The sequence below is a fragment of the Octopus bimaculoides genome, chromosome 4 (assembly GCF_001194135.2).
Source record: "Octopus bimaculoides isolate UCB-OBI-ISO-001 chromosome 4, ASM119413v2, whole genome shotgun sequence".
Taxonomy (NCBI): Eukaryota; Metazoa; Mollusca; class Cephalopoda; order Octopoda; family Octopodidae; genus Octopus; species Octopus bimaculoides.
This window is the reverse complement of record NC_068984.1, coordinates 115,428,695-115,446,755: the sequence shown is the minus strand read 5'-3', so window position 1 is coordinate 115,446,755 and position 18,061 is coordinate 115,428,695.

The following is an 18,061-nucleotide window of genomic DNA, read 5'->3' as shown; positions in this document are numbered from 1 at the left end:
GAACATCTCCCCCTCCACCCACTTTTATCTAAATTTAAAAATCCATCATTTTATATATATATATATATATGTATATGTGTGTGTGTGTTTAATTTCCCACCACTGCTTGACACAACCGGTGTTGGTATGTTTACCTCCTTGTAACTTAAGTATGTGTGTGTGTGTGTGTATATATATATATATATAGTTATGTATATATATATATATATATGTATGTATATGTGTGTGTGTATGTATGTGTGTGTGTATGTATATGTGTGTGTGTATGTATATGTGTGTGTGTATGTATATATATGTGTGTATGTATGTATATATATGTGTGTATGTATGTATATATATGTGTATGTATGTATATATATGTGTATGTATGTATATATGTGTGTATGTATGTATATATATATGTATATGTATGTATGTATGTATATATGTATGTATATATATATGTATGTATATGTATGTATGTATATATATATATGTATGTATGTATATGTATGTATATTATGTATATATATGTATATATGTATGTATATATATGTGTATATATATGTGTGTGTGTGTGTGTGTGTGTGTGTGTGTGTATATAAATATATATATATATATATATGTATGTTATTGCGTATTTTTCCACATGTTGTGTTTTGTTGGATTTCTGCTTGTTGTGTTCTATATTTATACATATATAATGTCCATCCATCCATCCACATGCATATACATCACATTATTTTTATAAAATCATGTCTGCTTCACACTTTTAGCTCACTTACTCTTTCTCTTTCTCTCATGAAATACATAATCATTTTTTTAATATTTTTAATCTTTTTTTTTTTGGCATAGTCTTCATGAAATCATAGATCATGCTAGGTTGTAATGATATAATTAACAGATTCAATGCTAATTACTTATTTTTATTTGAAAAATATCACACACACACACACTCACATCATATATACACATGTACTTTTGAGCGACAAAATGGAGAAAAGGTATGCAATACATGTCGTACAGTTTATATATTTGAAACTGATGGTTCACTTAGTCATCATTCCTGGTTTTTTATATGCATATGTGTTTGCTTATATCTAGGAAACTCAGAGTAGAGACAAAGCGAATTATTGGCTTCAAATAAAGACTCACACATGCATATGTATGTGTATATATATATATATATATACATACACATGCATACAATTAATGTTTGTGTATGTGTGTGTTTATGCATATGTATGTTTAATGAATTTTATTTATAATTTAAAAGAAGATATATGAATATATGTATATTATTAAATTTTTAACAGTTGATTATTGGGGAAAATTCGGTTCAGAGTTTGTAATATTGACTCCTTTTTTCATATTATTTCCTAGGCATTGGTATTTAATTGCCCCATCGCCAATATGTGTTGGGATGTGTCACAAGCTAAGGATTTTGCTGTGACAAATCTTTGTTTTTACTTCTTTTATTTATTTGTTTTTCTTTGATATCTTTAAACAAAACAAAAACCCCTGAAAAATATTGTCTTTTAACAAATATACTATTATGAATATTTCTGAAACTCAGTGTTGGATATGAAGTGTGTGAAATTTAAATACTAGCACTGGCGCACATGAAAATACACGTGTACACACTAATGTGCTTATGTACACACATGTATACATGCACAGAACACACACACAAATACACACACACATGCACACATTTTTAAATGTTTAGCTTTAAAGAAGCAGTAAAATTTTTGTAGCATAAATATATTATCTCCTGGTTTCATAAATAATTGTCTTCTCAAAAGCTAAGCCACCTTGTTACTATAACAAATAACTCCCTATTGGCCTGCAATTTATATAATCTTTTTATGAATTTCCTAGCCACATGGTTCTGCGAAACCAGGTTCCTCATCAGATCCTAAAATTGTCAGCCATGGCCATTATAAGGATAATGTTATGTTGTAATATTGTGTACTAGTAGTATTAGCTGTAGTAGTACTATTTACTAGCATAGCTGAATGCTTTTCACCACATTTGGTTTATAATAAACAGCAATCTGACTTGGCTGCTTTGTGAGTTTAGAGCCAAAGTGTTTCTGTGATCAATGCTGAATTTCTTATCGTTCAGCTACAGTTCTGAAGAATACATTGGCATGTTTACATTTTCATGAAATATATTTAGCTCAAGTTAGTCATTATCAATCACAGCACTTGTTGATTAAGGTAGAGATATCACTCACTCCACAAAACAATTTTTCATAAGTTGGCTGGGTCAGTACTTTTTATTTATTTTTTTTTTATTATTCTCCACCCTCAAACTTGTTTCCTATTATGGTCTTCCCTGATTATAAAACATTTTATTATATAATTGTGGTGTTTCTTGTAGGTTTTAGTTAATGTCGCTTTGATCTCATACGATCACTACTACTACTACAACACTAGCACTTTTTTCAGCTGTCATGTGCCAATATGTGGAATATTAAAAAAAAAATTTTTTTAAGACAGTATCATTGAAGAAGTACAAAACAGCAGACATGTTCCTCCAGTTTATCTTTGTTTCCATGAACTATTTTCATTCTGATGGATTGTTGGCTGGTCCTTCTTCCATCCATTCTTGCAAGTGTAATAAAACCATCCTTTGTTATTGTTTTCATATTAAAAAAAATTAATGTATGTGTAAAATTAATTTGCTACAGTTTCATTCATTTGATCTCTCTTCATACAGTTTGTTTTGGAGCCAACTTATATATAAACCAGTCTTATGTATTTTATTACTAGAATCTCGGGCAATAATTTTTTTTGTTTAATGAGATTAATATCAGCCCTGCATAGGAGGGTGTCAAATAATTTGGGGCTTTTATTTATTATTGTTTTTTTTCTTCTTTTAAAACTCACATTTAATAACAGCAAAACCAACTATTCCTTTGGCTTGATACATTAGATATTCCATATTGAATGTTCTGACTTACTGTACTTTCTCCCCAATATATAACAGTTCAGGAAAATATTAAGAAAATAGGAAAGAAAATAATAATAATAAAAATAGGGTATACTTGTCTGGCAAGTGGTTTGTGTTGAAACTAAAGCAATTACAACATGGAAGTCACATAACCATTGCAGAGCAAACAAAAACTGTTAAATTTATTTAGTTATTTGGTTAATTAATATTTATCTTTCCTGCTGTAATTGCTATCTTAATATATGTAATTTTATCGTCTGTCTTTGCATTCTGGGTTCAGATTCTACTGAGGTTGACTTTGCCTTTCATCCTTTCAAGGTCGATAATTTAAGTACCAGTTGCGCACTGGGGTCAATTTAATCTATTGCCCCCCCCCCCACCATCAAAAAAAAAATTGAGCCTAGGGTAGAAAAGAATATATGGAATTTTATGTTTAATTTCACTTCATAATTTTCATGAATCCAAAAATATATCACTTGATTTGATAACTAAAGAAAAAATTATTTTCATTAATCTTGGTGGGATATTTTAAAGCAACTGTTAACTGTTCAGTCTGGAGTAAATGGAGTACTGTTGGTTACTGAGAGGTTAGATCTGTGTTAATACAAATAATTCCTTGTAATAATAACTCTCCAAGTTAAGAAACCAAAAAAAACCCCCAAAAAACTAAGCGTTTTTATTTATTTGTTGTATTGTTAAGTAGCATAAAATGTTGGCATAGTGCTATGGCAGAGTCCTAATAAGTTAGTTAGAGATTCTGATATCTGGTTGAGATTTTGTTTGATTCATTGGTGAGGCAGTATTGAGATGGTTAAATTACAATAAGTATGTTATTCACTTCCTGGAGTAAACTCATAAACATGTGTTGTGCACTATTGCTTATTGTTATGGTACAGTCTCTATTGGTAAAGCAGTGAATCACATAACTGATTGCGTTGTATGAGCACCACTACAGACTTCATTTTCATGTAGTGTTTCAAGAACACATCATCTTGTTATAAACACTTTACCCAAGCTATACTCACAGGTGGAGTTAAACTTATTCTCTACAAGCAAATGAAGCCATCTTTAATTCTGTAGTACAATTGCTGTTTACTGCAATGTCTTGTTTCTACAATGTGGTGCATATACATTGATATTTAAGTTAGTTAAGACATTTGAGAGTCAAGCATCTTAGCCACAAACAACCCCACACTTTTGACCATCTGGTGCCATTTCAATTCAACCATCTTTGATTTCTTTAGTGATATCCTTTTATTTTTACTCTTTTTATGTGCTGAAGCTGAGCTTGGTGTGGTTTTTGTTGGGAAATTAGTTGCTTTTTATCAAAGATTTCACCTTTTTACTGATTCTAGTGAGTGGTATGTAGCCATGGTATGGTGTTGGAATTTGGATTACCTAGCAGATGTCTACATAAGTACTAACCAGATTCTACATTGCTTAACTTTGGCCATCACACTAGAACCAATGGTTTCAACTTGCTGTAAAGTAAAGCATTAATCTGAACAGTAGTGGAGAATTTTATTTTGATTTTTGTTAACCCTTTAGCATTCAGATTATTCTGTCAAATGTAATGCTTATTTACTCACATTATTTTCAATTAATCATGTATTATCTTGCAACTTTGAGATTTCAGTGATGTGACTGATTATTTTTAGAATGACATTGTAGTGAAGGTGTGAAAGGCTGGATATGGCTGGTTTAAATGCTAAAGGGTTAAATTAACTTTGAGTTGTCATAAGATGCCTCAGTTTCATTACTATACTAACCTTAGCCTTGTTTGATATTGTCTTGCAATTCTGTTGGTAAATGCTAATATTTGATGTAGCCTTATGGAATCATCTGAGTATTGATAACATTCTTGCAGTCAAAGCATGAATACAATGGAACTGGAGGCTGCAATCACACCAAACTGATCTCTATGGCATATAAACCTCTTAATTGCTTGGCTGACATGTCTGCTGCTCAGTTTAACCTCACCACTTGTCCTAATTCTGTTGCAAGTATTCAACCCAGTTCTCTGGTCTGGGAATAGCATTCTCCCTTTGTCCTACCATTCATGGAGGTTCTGAATAGAGTAATGGATAATGAGTGCTCCCCTTCTCTTTGACTAAGAACATTACAGAAATTGAAAGAAAAAAAAAACTATAGAAAACAGTGAATGGAAAATAGTGTATTACTTAATCTCTTTGCAGGGTTTTGGTTGGTATTTGTTTTAGACTTAAAATTGTATCATTAATAAACTGTTGACAGTCTAGCTCAGTGATTCTCAACTGCAATCTGTATAACACCTTGGGGTGCATGCAAGCAAAATAGTAATTTGGGGATCCAGTGTTTTAAGGGCCCACAAAATGATTTTGTACTAGACATATTTATGTATTGCTAGAAACGACTAGGTTTCTTTCTCCAGCGTTTTACATAATTCAATGCGTTTTTCTGACTGCTGAAAGATTCTCTCAGAGAGCGCTGTTGTAGACTTAACGCAAGTAAATGTGTGAAACAAAATAGGAATTTTGAAAGAAGTATCTATAAAATTAGCTGTTAAACATAGAATGGCTATGGGGGTTGTCTAGCGAAATAAAATGGCAATCAAAGGGGTCCAGCAAAATGAAATAGCAACCAAAGGGATCTATAGGCAAAAAAAAAAAAAAAATGGTTGAGAACCACTGATCTAGCTTTTTGCATGTGGTGGTCTGGTTAAGTTTGCCTTGCAATCGCAAAGTTCTTGGTTTGATCCCAATGCTTGGTACCTTGGGCAAATATCCAATACTAAAGTGCTTAAGTGGAAGTTGAGCAGTTCTTGGTCAGTCTGTCTCATATGAGCAAACTCCTATTAAATGAAATATCTTCAACTATGTTTAGTGAATCTTCATTTCTTCTTATAAAACAGATGTAAAGGGCTCAGAAATATGTGGTCCCTTCAGAATTACAACAAGGAAGAGTTTATTAATGGAGATTTCCTTACTTCATTGAGCAGGTTGTAGTATAATCACAGTCAGACTTTGGCTGGTTATCTTTATACCTGTTGATGATCATACTCCATGCTGCCCCTACGTGTAATGGTTTATGGTGTTTGAAATGTTGCAGTTTCTATACTGCTCTATCTATTTTTGAAAATCCGTTGAGCACATTCAACATTTTAGTGAGAGGCTCATTACAAGAACTTATACAAAAATACATGATATAATATAAAAAAAATAATATTTTTGAATTTTTATCTTTTTTTTATATTTTCCATCATTTACTAAGAATGCATTATCTTGGATTTTTTTTTCTTTTCTTGTGAAAATTGTTAACCATCACCATTTAAGAAAAAGTTCCATGAATGAATATGATGAAATGAGAGCCTCCCACAAGTATCTAAATTTGTTTGGATGAGGAGCTAGATTTCTATCTTCATATATTTTTTACTTTTCATGGTTATTTTCCTGCTTAATTTTCACTGCAATCGCTGTTACTTTAATTTAATTCTAACATAAGTTCTGTATTTATTTCTCCTTTCACACACACATAGAATGTGTGTATGTATGTGTGTGTGTGTGTGTATATATATATATATATATATATATATATATATACACACACACACACACACACACACACACACACACACACACACACACACACACACACACACACACACACATATGTATACGTGTGTGTATATACATCTATACATATATTTGTATATATACACATTTCTATATATACATACATATATATTAATATATGCATATATATATATATATAATATAGATATATGCATACATATATTTATTAAAGCGTTACAAGAAGGCTGACAGTGACTTGAAAGTTTTGGTTTGCTTATCTTCGTTAGACTGACAAAAGCGAACAAGCCAAAACTTCAAAGTCATTGTCAGCCACCTTCTTATGAAAGTTTAGTAAATGAACACTTTACTGAAAAGTATTGAGTAATCCTTCAGTTCGATGCTAAATTGTTTTATATATAACTTGACATAAAAACAAACATTGATATATATATATATATATATATATATATATATATATATATATATACATACATACACATGTACACATACACACTTATGCTCACAACACACACACATGCTCAGATGCACACACATACATAGACAATGATTGGAACTATCTCACTCTGTTATAGCAAATTGTTGTTGCTGAAAATGTTATTATTGAACTCCAAAGTTAATAAGCATCAAGCAAAGTTGGTGTTCAAATGGGTTGAACAATCTTTACTGTGTCGATTTACAATAAACAGGTAAAAAAAAATACCAAAAAAAAAAAAAAAATGAAATTGTTGATTCGGTCATCATCCACACTCATCTTCATAATAATAATTGCTTTGATTAATGCATCATTTATACCCAAGTATTTTCCAAATTATCTGGGTGTCCAAAAACTCAATGTTGATAATATTTATACTTCTTTCGATTTCTATAAAAAGCAAATTAAAGCGTTAAAAAGACATTATTTGTTCAGTTGCCTTCTTTCCATTTTTCTTTAGAATACATATAGAAGATATGCGAGTGAATGTTGATGTAACAGTGTCTATGGAATAAGATATGAAGATGTATGTTATTGGAGAAGGTATAGAATTGTTAAAACATGTTCTTCTATAAATCAGTTGGTTTTATTCCTATTTGGTATTCTTTATCTTGCCTAACTTGTTCATATTACATATATATTGAGAGTGGGAGAACACACAGTAAGCATGGTATAGACCTCCACAGGGTAGTGTTCAGATAGATAACTTAAAATCCATTAGTCCTAGATGGAGTTGAATTCTAAATTCACATATTACTATTATTTAAAACTGTTTGATTTGACCTCATGCAACTTAGTTTTGTAGACTTATCACAGGAGCCTAGCTGAATGGCCGACAAGCTAGGTTCTTGTGATGAGCCTATGAGACTAAGTTGCATGGGGCAAATCAGACTGTTTTAAATGATTACACATATAACTCCTAAATATGCTGAATGTCTCTTTCATTTGTTCACTAACTCTTGTGTATATATAGTTTTGCTGCTAGGACTGAGATCAGCCTTGTTTGAACAAAACTTTGATCAAATGTTAACCCTATAGTTACTCCATCTTTATTCAGACACACTGCCTTTGTTTCAAGGAATTAAAAAAAATAATTTAGAATTTTGTAAAATATTTTCTGTTATTATTAAGGTGGTGTATGGAATATAAAGTAACATAAAAATTTGATGGTTTTAAATTACTTTAAAACTGGAATTTTGTATCATAGAACCAGGAGTAGTCTCAAGCAGGCTGGTATCAAAATGGTTAAGACAGCTAGAACTGCAGTATCTAATATATATATATAAAAAAGAAAATGGAGATATAGCATTAATATAATTTATTATCTGCAAAGATCCAGCATTTACTCTTTTAAGCGTAATTGAAGCAGGTGTAAGAGAATATGTAGGATTTTTGCAGATAATAGATTATATTAATGCTATATCTCCATTTTCTTAATTTTCTTTTGAATATGTAGAAACCAAGATTTATATTTAGACCTAATATTATTCATGAAAAATATTAGTTAATGAACTAGTAATTCATTGGATATTACTATCACTTAACGAGGCTATTTTAACCTCTGATTGAGTAATATATATATATATATATATATATAGTTTTAACCCATTAGCATTCTGATTACTCTGCCAAACGTGATGCTTATTTATTCACATTGTTTTGAATTAATCATGTATTATCTCATAGCTTTGACATTTCAATGATCTAATTGTTTATTTTTAGAATGACATTGTAGGCTAGATGTGAGAAGCCAGATCTGGCTAGTTTGAACATAAAGCAAATAGAATATTTGGGCTGGATATGGCCAGTTGAGATGCTAAAGAGTTAAAGTAAGGTGTAACTTGTCAGTTTGGGCTGTTATTTGTAACAGCTCATACAACTTTCTACACACAAGTACATTATCATTAGTGAAATAATATGTAATATCGTAGCTTTCCGTTACTAATCCTTAATGCATAAACCGCCAACGCAACCTGCAATGGTGCTGTTCATATGTTTTGTAGTGTGTCCCATTTGCACACTGTTTTGGTTGTTGGCACTCTGTCGCTTACAACGTCGAGGGTTCCAGTTGATCCGATCAACTGAACAGCCTGCTCGTGAAATTAACGTGCAAGTGGCTGAGCACTCCACAGACACGTGTACCCTTAACGTAGTTCTCGGGGATATTCAGCGTGACACAGTGTGACAAGGCTGACCCTTTGAATTACAGGCACAACAGAAACAGGAAGTAAAAGTGAGAGAAAGTTGTGTTGAAAGAGTACAGCAGGGTTCGCCACCATCCCCTGCCGGAGCCTCGTGGAGCTTTTAGGTGTTTTCGCTCAATAAACACTCACAACGCCTGGTCTGGGAATCGAAACTGCGATACTATGACCGCGAGTCCGCTGCCCTAACCACTGGGCCATTGCGCCTCCACAACTGTTTTGGTAGGGAGCAGAGTTAGGAGTTGATGCCAACCTTGCATTGTAATTACACAATCCAGCTTGGGTTTTCTCTACCATTGTTATTGCTCTGATCTTCCTGGGGACTGAGGATATGAAGACTGGGTGGTTGATCATGGCTTCAACTCTAAAAATTCTGAGTTCAAATCTTGGTAGAAACAAGAAAATAAACACTAATAATATACTGTGGTTTATTCACTTAACTCTGCTCTTTCTCCACACAGAAATTAATCTTACAACCAAGAAACAGAGACTTCTACGCACTGACGTGCATAATCTGTGGGATTTTGCCAAGCTTACTAACAAAGATTAGAAATATTCTGTTAATATCTGTAATCTGGTAATACTTTGTCATGGGGGTCAAGATGTTTACTTAGCAATAATGTGGTTACAGGTTCAATTTCAATGAACAAGTGTCTTCCTAACATAACCTTGGGTTGACCAAAACCTTCAATTAGAATTTAGTAGATGAAAAGTGTGTGGAAGCCTGTTGGATAGCATGCGTGTCTGTGTGTGTATACATATGGGGGTAAAACAAAAATATGCTATTTGGATTATGTCCCTTTACACCTAATCAACTTTTGGTTTCTTGAATTTCTCCAAGGTCAGTAAAATATCTAAAGAATTTTGAAGTTTCTACCTGAAGCATGGCCACAGTCCAAAGAATGAAACTAGTTAAAGAATCATCATAGTTGTTCGATTATTAAATGTTTATTCTTTATATTTTTATGATTCAAATTCAGTAACATACATTCATTAACTATGTAGAATATGAATGAGCACAAGGATATGTATATAATATATATATTTTTTGTAGAATTTTGAGTTGATTCCAATAATTTTTATTTATTCTTTCTGTTTGCTTTAACTCTTCTTGTTACCATATTTCTTTTAATTAATTTTGTTAATGATGAATTTAGTAAAATAGCTTTGTCATTTATTAAGCTGGTATTTGGAACATAAATTTTGATGGAAGGTTTTAATTTAGATCTCTTTGAACACAAAGTTTGTGTCTCAGGTGAGTTGGTATCAAAAGGCTTAACACATTTTTCTTTGTTTTTCTCTCCCTAAAATCAATTGAAAAATATTTAAAGTAGCAAAAAAACAAGACCCCCATCATACATACACATACACAGATATTGACAAAAATCAAACAAAACTTGTAAAAAAAAGAGAAAAATAGAACAAAGAAAATATAAATCCTGATTTTTGTCTCAGTAAATTTTAGATACTTCTCTCTCTCTTCGTCTCTCTCTGCTCCCCACCCTCTTCCCTCCTGTTCTAATACCATCATTTGCCCAAAATATGTGGCCTGCAGTATGGAACAATGTTCTATCTTGTGCAGTACACTAAGATTTATTATTATTATTGTTGTTTTTTTCTTTCATTGAAAAACTTGAAAAAAAAAAGGATGAAATGAAATGAAATTCCTGTTCACATATGGCAACTACATATTAACATTATATTTTTTATTGGACAACTCAGTTATTCACTTACATTATACAAGCATAAGTAGCTCTGTATGTGTGAGTGTGTATGCAAATATATATGATCTCATTGTAAAGTAAACATTGACTTAACCATATCTTGTCTTTGTTGTTATTATTATTACCTCCACCTTAGTGTGAAGGCGGAGGTATTGTTTTCAGTCATATTTGTTTGTTTGTTTCTTTGTGTGTCCGTGGACAAGATGTCTCAAGAACTGCTGGATGGATTTGGATGAAACTTTCAGGGATGCTTGGCCTTGTGACTGGCACGAACTGATTAGCTTTGGAGATCAATCCGGTACCAGAGAAGGCTTCTGGATTATTTTTCCTGTTTTTTTTTCTACTTAATTTTTGAGAGCAGTCAGGTTCATTTTTAGTATCCTTGTTTGTGAGAGCAGTTGAGTTTATTTCAGATATTCTCATTTTAAAAATCATCTCTGGCTAATTGTTGAGAGGATGTTGGTATTGCCTTGGCAGATGTTTGTGCTCTTATTATTATTATTATTATTATTATTATTAAGGCGGTGAGCTGGCAGAATCATTAGCACACTGGACGAAATGCTTAGCAGTATTTCACCCATTGCTACATTCTGAGTTCAAATTCTGCCATGGTCGACTTTACCTTTCTTCCTTGTGGGGTGGATGAATTAAGTACCAGTGAAACACTGGGGTTGATGTAATCGACTCCCCCCGCCACACCCAAATTTCAGGCCTTGTGCCTATAGTATTATTAAGGCAGCAAGCTGGTAGAATTGTGCTCTGGATGAAATGTGTAGTGGTATTCGGTCTGTCACCACATTCTGAGTTCAAATTTCACTGAGATTTGACTTTGCCTTTCATCCTCTCGGAGTCAATAAAATAAGTACCAGTTGAGCACTAGGGTTGATATGATCGACTATCCACCTCCCCAAATTTCAGCCCTTGTACCTATAGTAGAAAGGATTATTATAAAGGCGACGAGCTGGCAGAATTGTTGGCATGTCAGATAAAATGTTTTGCAGCACATTTCACTATGTTCTGAGTTTAAATTCCACTGAGGTTTATTTTACTATTCATTCTTTTTTGCAGTTGATGAAATAAACACCAGACAGCACTTCAGGTCACTGTACTGGACTAGCCCCTTCTCCTAAAAAAAAATTTCAGGCCTTGTACTTGCAGTAGAAGGGATTATTATTATAGTTTGGCAGAATTGTTAGTGTTGGATAAAATGTTTTGCAGTATTTGTTTCAGCTCTTTATATTCTGAGTTTAAATTCCACTATGTTGAACTTCATTTTCTTAACTTCTAGAATTTGTAAAATGAACTACCAAGATTGATTTGATTGTTAGATTGCTGACCTAGTGCCAATCTAAAACATTATTATTATTATTATCATTCTAGATGGTAGCGTTTTAGCATGGCCACATCTTTTGTTCTGGAACACATAGGAACTATGGATTAATAGAAATTAGAGATTGAAAACAAGGAAAAGGCATTCTCTCTGATGAGTCTGCCACTCCACTACACTTCATAATTTTTTACATTGACACAAAGTCAGAAATGTAGAGGAAGGGACTTTCAATTAAAACAACCTCAATACTTGACTGGTACTTTATTTTATCGACCCTGAATGGATGAAAGGCGGGGTAATTTGAACTCAGAACGTAAAAGTGGATGATATGCCACTAAGCATGTTACCCAGCGTGCTAACGACTCTGCCATCTCGTCGCCTTAAAAATTATTATTAATTGTATATTTGATATGGTCATTAGCACAAAACGCTTTGTGGCATTTCCTCTAAGTCTTGATGTTCTTATATGAAATTCTGCTGCGGTCAGCCACTCATCAAGTACTAGGGTCGATTGTCTCAAGTAATCCCCTCCTGCTAAAAATTATTGGCCATGTGCCAAAAATTAGAAATAATCGTGTTATTGTTAAGGCAGTGAGTTGGCAGATCGATAGCACATTTGACAAAATGCTTAACAGTATTTCTCTTGGCTGTTTACGTTCTGAGTTCAAATTCCATCGTGGCTGACTTTGCTTTCGCAATTTCATATAAAATATCTACCAGTTAAGCGCTAGGGTTGATCTCATGAACTAAATCCCTGCCCCTAAAATTGCTGGCTTTGTGTCACATTTTAAAATAATTATTATAATAATTAAAAAAAAAAAAGATAGATTAGTGGAATTGGTGATTGCTGATTTTTTAAATACAAGAAATGAAATATTTTCAAAATGCCTGCACTTTGATAAGCTTTTACTGACACATTGGAATTCATTCTGACCATCATACTAAAATCACCTTCCTTTCCCTTGTAGTTGAGCTTATTGTCCTCTTTCTACCTATATACCCTTGAGCCCTCTATAAATTCAGGTATGTATTTACATGCGTATGTATACATTTTATTTACAGCGAGCTGCTGAAATTTGGAATCAGTCATTGCAGAATGACAGGTTATAATATCATAAGAGGAACCTGTCTCCCGTGTTAATTCGCAGCGTCTGCCTTTCCAGTCTCTGTTGATGAAGAAGAGATAACCACTCCAAAATGCATCAGTTTGGTTAGGGGGCGCTGTGAGCTGACTGTGTATTTACACCCATTTGTCTAGAACGAGAAATAACTTTCTTACGGGTTTGAATATACCTCAAGTATATTTGAATGATAAGTTTGTAGTTATATTTATTGGGTTGGCAAGAAAGTAATTTCGTTTTTCGCAAATGGATAGAGTTGCGATCTTTTTGTAATAACTTTTGTCAAGGTTATGTTTTTTTCCTTGTGACATTTGATAGCCGTTACTTTTAGCTTACTTTAGAAGCAAATTGTACGTAATTTTGTTTACAGCTATTCAGTGTCAATTTTAACATGAAGTGCAAAAGGAACATTTTCGCCATATTTTGCTTTTTTTTATTTCCGTAAAGGCAAGAAAGCTACTGAAGCTCACAAAGCGATATGTGAAGTTTATGGTGTTGATTGCTTAACAGAACGCACATATCAGAAATGGTTTAAATAATTCCGTTCCGGAGATTTTTCTCTCAAAGATAACTAACGTTCTGGTCGACCTACTGAAGTTGATGATGACCGAATCGAAGCCATAATTGAATCTGATTGTCATATAACTATGCGAGAGATTGCAGAGAGGTTAAATGTATCACACACAACAACTGAAAAACCACTTAAAATATCTTGGACTCGTTAAGAAGCTCGATATTTGAGTTCCTCATAAATTGAAAGAGATTCACTTAGTACAACGAATCAATATTTGCGATATGCATCTCAAACACAATGAAATCGACCTTTTTTCTAAAAATCAGCTTTCACTGGTGATGAAAAATGGATTGTCTACAATAACATCAATCGAAAACGATCATGGCCCGAGCGTAATGAACCAGCACAAACCACATCGAAAGTTGAATTGCATCAAAAAGGGTCATGCTGTCAATTTGGTGGGATTGCATAGGTGTTGTGTATTTTGAGCTGCTTCCAAGGAACCAAACGATCAATTCAGATGTTTACTGTCAACAACTAATGAAACTGGAGGGAGCAATCAAAGAAAAACGACCAGAATTGGCAAATCGTAAAGGAATCGTGTTCCACCACGACAACATTAGACCACACACGTCTTTGCTAACTCGCGAAATATTATTAGAGCTTGGTTGGGAAGTGATGGGTCATTCACCATATAGCCCTGACCTTGCACCATCAGATTACCATTTATTTCAAAGTTTACAAAATGTTTTGAAGAGTAAAACTTTCAATAATGATGATGACCTGAAATCGTATTCACTTCAGTTTTTAGCTGATAAGGACCAGAAGTCCTATAAGCGCGGAATCATGAAGTTGCCAGAAAGATGGCAAAAGGTCATCGAACAAAATGGAAAATATATAGTTGATTAAAGTTCATTCTTTGTACGAAAAAAAAAAACAGACTTTTATTTCCCAATAAGAAAACGAAATTACTTTCTTGCCAACCAATATATATATATGTGTATTCTTTATGCACGAAGAACTATTAACAGATAGCCATAAACTGGTTTCAACTCTACAGGTACCCAGTAAGTTTCTTTATTTACTTTCACGTAATGCCTTCCTCAACATAAGATCGAAACAGTAGTTTTTGAACTACACCTTTGTACAATTTAAACCTTAATGTAGATACTGTGGCTTGCAATGTGGAAACACGTTTATAAAATGAATCAGTTTAAGGGTAACATCTATCTTTCAATCTTTGTATATTCCAAAACAAACTTATGGATTCTTGAATATTTTGCAGAGACCTGTCTAAGCTGTCACTCATCACTTTGCTTAAACAGGATGAAGCTTATCAATTCTCTCCTCCTCCCGTATCCGCCATTCTATAACACTTACACTATTTTCACTTATTTTGGTTTCTCTGAATTTTTACGGCTAGTTCAGATTAAATGGCCATATCTTTATCTTGTGCCAACAAAAAGAAACCGAATATTCTTTATAAATATTGGGGATATTGTTCATCTTATAATCCAAGAGGTAATGTGTTATTGCCAAGAGTTTGAATGTCATCTAGTAATCGAAAGAGACTTTGTTTCAGTTTAAGTTGAAGAAGAACTTCCTCCAATCTGAATCTTCTAAAATCTACCAGAAGTGAACTCGTCTCGATCGAAGTGCTGGAAAAGTTCTGACTCAGCAGCATTGTAATTTTCTCTTTGATTCATGCAAGCAAAAAGGTTGTGAGTTCACTGTCCTAACGATTCAACCAGCTCGCCGCTTTAACAACAACAACAACAACAACAACAATAATAATCCTTTCTACTGAAGGCACAAGGCCTTGAAATTTTGGGGAAGGGGACTAGTCGATTAAATCGACCCCAGTGTTTCACTGGTACTTAATTTATCGACCCCGAAGGGATGAAAGGCTAAGTCGACCTCGGCAAAATTTGAACTCAGAACGTAAAGACGGACTAAATGACGCTAAGCATCTCGCTCGACGTGTTAACGTTTCTGCCAGCTTGCCACCGTAGTAGTAGTAGTAGTAGTAGTAGTAGTAGTAGTAGTAGTAGTAGTAGTAATAATAACAACAACATGTTTCTTTATTGCCCACAGGGAGCTAAACACAGAGGGGACAGACAAAGGGATTAAGTCGATTACATCGACCCCAGAGCGTAACTGGTACTTATTTAATCACCCGGGGTGCTAACGATTCTGCCAGCTCGCCGCCATAAATGATAATAATAATAATAATAATAATAATAATATGCTACCATGAAGAGAGAAATAAGAAAGGAATATTACAGGAGAATAAGACTCATACTAAAAACTGAACTCAACTCTAAAAATTGCATCGAAGCTATTAACACCTTGGCACTTCCAGTAGTCCAATATAGTTTTAACATCATTAACTGGAATCTTACAGAGCTCCAACATCTGGACAGGAAGACAAGAAAACTACTAACTTATAAGAACATGCACCACCCAAAAGCAGATGTCGATCGTCTGTACCTACCTAGAAATAATGGGGGGAAGAGGAATGATGCAGGTAGAACTGTGTTATAAGACCTCCACTATAGCAATGAACAGTTACTTATCTAGTATAGAGAATTTGATGCTGCGACTTTGTGCTAACACGAAAGCAGTAAAAAAAAATCACATTCTCTTGTCAAGGAAGCTTGCAAATTCGCAAGAGAACTTGGCATTAATCCTGAAATATTTGAAGAACCTGAAACCACTGCCACAAAACAAGCAAAGCGGGCGGAAACAAACTGAGGAGCGGTGGAGCCAGAAGCCTCTACATGGACAGTATATACTTCGAAATCGATACGCTGATGCAGATCAAGCAACAACGCATCAGTGGCTGAGAAGTTCAGGACTGAAAGCAGAGACTGAAGGTTTCATATTGGCGGCTAACGTTCTTCAAAACGGTTCTGACCCTAAATGCAGATTCTGCGACACATTTGACGAAATAGTAGACCATCTCGTCAAAGCGATGCGCTGGCAGAAACGTTAGCACACCGGGCGAAATGCTTAGCGGTATTTCATCTGTCTTTATGCTCTGAGTTCAAATTCCGCCGAGGTCGACTTTGCCTTTCATCCTTTCGGGGTCGATAAATTAAGTACCAGTTGCGTACTGGGTCGATGTAATCGACTGGCCCCCTCCCCAAAATATTTCGGGCCTTGTGCCTAGAGTAGAAAAAAAATAGACCATCTCGTCTCAGGATGTCCTGTGCTGACACAAAGGTAAAAAAAAAAGAGGTGAGGATGATAGAGATGTGGCCCTCCTGATACAAGAACGTCTGTAGGGATAATCGAGGAACCACACTGCCCGAGATTTCCCTGAAAGTGCCCCTCTCCAATTCCTTTTCTCCGACTCACAAATCTACACTTAGAGAAGTACCACCCACTCTTGCCATTTTCGCAACTTTCACCCACCTTTCAATAAACTCACTCGAGGACAGCACTTCCCTCTCCACTCTCAATTTCCTTTTCAAGTGAAACTTGAAAAAGTCGATGAGAGTTCTATCAAAGAGGAATGTATCTATCCTCATGCTTTTCAGCCTTGTCCTGATAATAATTATGATTTCAAGTTTTGGCACAAGGCCAGCAATCTCAGGGGAGTGGTAAGTCAGTTACATCAACCCTAGTATTTAACTGGTACTTATTTTATCGACCTCGAAAGGATGAAAGGCAAAGTCGACTTCGGCGGAATTTGAACTCAGAACGTAAAGACGGACGAAATGCCGCTAAGTATTTCGCCCAGCGAGCTAACGATTCTGCCAACTCGCTACCTTAATAATAATGATAATAATGGCTTCAAATTTTGCCACAAGGGCAGCAATTTTGGGGGGAGGGGATGAGTCAATTACATCGATCTCAGTGTTTCACTGGTACTTAATTTATCGGCTTCAAAAAATGAAAGGCAAAGTCGACCCCGGCGGAATTTTAACTTAGATTGTAAAGACGGACTAAATGCCGCTAAGCATTTTCCTCGGCGTGCTAACGATTCTGCCAGCTCGCTGCAATAATAATAATAAGAAGAAGAAGAAGAAGAAGAAGAAGAAGCAAGAAAGCATCTTACTCAGTAACAAAACAGGCAAAGGAATATCTAAGTGCATTCCAATTGCAACAAATTCAAGAATTAGATGAACTAGAAACACCTGCAGAAAAAGCTAAGCGCTTGAAAACCCGTACTAAAATTGCTGCTT